This window comes from Zeugodacus cucurbitae, chromosome 3 (assembly GCF_028554725.1).
Source record: "Zeugodacus cucurbitae isolate PBARC_wt_2022May chromosome 3, idZeuCucr1.2, whole genome shotgun sequence".
In the NCBI taxonomy this organism is placed as follows: domain Eukaryota; kingdom Metazoa; phylum Arthropoda; class Insecta; order Diptera; family Tephritidae; genus Zeugodacus; species Zeugodacus cucurbitae.
The window spans coordinates 34,882,818-34,885,417 of NC_071668.1; the positions used below are offsets into that span (position 1 = coordinate 34,882,818).

A 2,600-nucleotide genomic window follows, 5' to 3' on the forward strand; every position below is an offset into this window, starting at 1 on the left:
TTCCGATTGAAGAATACGGTAAGAGATTGTTTAATATACGGTATTCAAAATTGAATTTCTTACATCAATATGATTACTTTTTTATATTTCATGCTTGAAAGTAATAATATTTTAAACTATAACAAAATTTCCATGGCATACTTCTATAATTTCTGTACCTGAAGTTGTAGTTTAATGTTCTTTATCAAGCAGGGAACTAAAACATATTTCTTCGAGAGTATATCTTATTGTAGTCCCTTTAGATTTGACAAATGTTAAAATCTCCAGCGATTATTAGCGTTAGTTAGTTAGTTATTAGAGAAGACTTACATAATGAAGTTCTGCAATCAAATTTCTGACAGGAAAATCTGAAGTTCGGTAAAGTACAAAAATATTAATGTTGAAGCATTTTAACATACGAACAGACGACAGACGGGCATCCGTATTTCAATCCTTCCCGTCATACTGGCCATTCTCGATTAACTCTTTTAATTTTAGGTGTTAAAAACAACGATTATGTGAACAAAACTATTTTACTCTTAGTACAACATATTGCGAGAGCATAAAAAGTGTACAATATAAACAATCATATGTTACATATATAATTCAAATTTTATTGTTTTAAATTATACATTGAAATATGTGAATGAAGCGAATCGCTTCTTATAAACCACTAATATTAAAAAGATTTATTTATACATAAAAAGAACTATTGCTTTTTAGCTCCAATGGTCAATTCATATTTTCTGTTTTCCATTTTACGTTTCTTATTTTTGGAATATGCTCTGTTAAAGACATTATTTTAGTAAATAAAACTACAAATATACCCCATTAACTTACATTTTTTGTTCATTGCGTTTGCCAGTTTGATATGGAACGAAAAATTTGTAAATCGCACGTTTTGAAACTCGTAAACGTAATACAGAGTACTTTCATTGCGAAGGGAAAAAATAAATGCATTGAACGAAATTTAGGATTCGGTTGTCGCATTTACAAAGTATCTTTTTTGCGTTTGCGAGTATTTTCATTTGCGCAACGCCTTACAGAGTAACCCCTAGTTCAATATGTACCACAGGTAAGGTAATGTCTTTTCTTCCATTCAGACGACAGACGGGCATCCGTATTTCAATCCTTCCCGTCATACTGGCCATTCTCGATTAACTCTTTTAATTTTAGGTGTTAAAAACAACGGTTATGTGAACAAAACTATTGTACTCTTAGTACAACATATTGCGAGAGCATAAAAAGTGTACAATATAAACAATCATATGTTACATATATAATTCAAATTGTATTGTTTTAAATTATATATTGAAATATGTGAATGAAGCGAATCTCTTCTTATAAACCACTAATATTAAAAAGATTTATTTATACATAAAAAGAACTATTGCTTTTTAGCTCCAATGGTCAATTCATATTTTCTGTTTTCCATTTTACGTTTCTTATTTTTGGAATATGCTCTGTTAAAGACATTATTTTAGTAAATTAAACTACAAATATACCCCATTAACTTACATTTTTAGTTCATTGCGTTTGCCAGTTTGATTTGGAACGAAAAATTTGTAAATCGCACGTTTTGAAACTCGTAAACGTAATACAGAGTACTTTCATTGCGAAGGGAAAAAATAAATGCATTGAACGAAATTTAGGATTCAGTTGTCGCATTTACAAAGTATCTTTTTTGCGTTTGCGAGTATTTTCATTTGCGCAACGCCTTACAGAGTAACCCCTAGTTCAATATGTACCACAGGTAAGGTAATGTCTTTTCTTCCATTCCCAATAATCGATTAAAGGCCGTCTAAATGAATTTCAAGCAATTTAGTTTTAAATTCCGTATAATCTCTAACATTTTTGAGCTCGCATTTGGTGTCTTGTATTGTTGATTAATATTGTAGACTTTTTACCAATTAAAAATTCTCTATTATATCATTTATTTGATCGCTAGTTAAGTCGATATATTTATTATAATACTATTTTTACAAATATTTTCAGTTTGAAAATTATTTTCATTGATTTTTATCGATCTTAGTTGCCATTTAAATATATTCAAAGGCCTTCCCGAAATAGGAATATAAAATTCGGAATCTTCCGTTGCGGAATGAATAGCAATATTTGATGAAGGATCACCAAAATAACAATATTTAAGTTTAATACAGTGGTCGGCATTCCATACCACAATTGTGCTGTCTCAAGTCACACGTACGCTTACGCTCTATCATTCAGCACCAGCAACGAGTAAACATCGCGCATGGCTATGGCACTTTGCATAAGTGCCCTGCGCGAAATGCCTACTTTTATGAATGTCGTTTTATGTTATGTATTATATTTATGGTTTTAAGCTATTAATGCTTTTGTGTTCTAATATATTTGTTTAAATAATAAAATTACTAAAATGAATAAATGAGCACAAAAATTCATGTTTTATGAAAATATTAAAAACATTCTTAAAATGTAAGGCTACAGAGTTCTCACTGGGTATTCATTATTTCGTGCTCACCTATACAGTCACAATTCCTCTCGTGCCGACCACTGGTTTAATATGTGATCCGCTACATGGTTTTCATTTCCTGGAATATATTTGACACCAAAAGCGATCTCATTAAGTTTCCACTTCCACC

General features: G+C 30.5%; 1 long non-coding RNA gene across 1 annotated transcript; it reads right to left on the bottom strand.

The window, feature by feature from the left end:
* Positions 1–641: 641 nt before the first annotated feature.
* On the bottom strand, positions 642–1,921 carry LOC128920439 (uncharacterized). Its single transcript, XR_008470511.1, has 3 exons — positions 1,498–1,921; positions 820–1,442; positions 642–764 (listed from the first exon to the last, which is right to left on the bottom strand). It is a non-coding gene; the product is annotated as an uncharacterized LOC128920439 (long non-coding RNA).
* Positions 1,922–2,600: the final 679 nt, after the last annotated feature.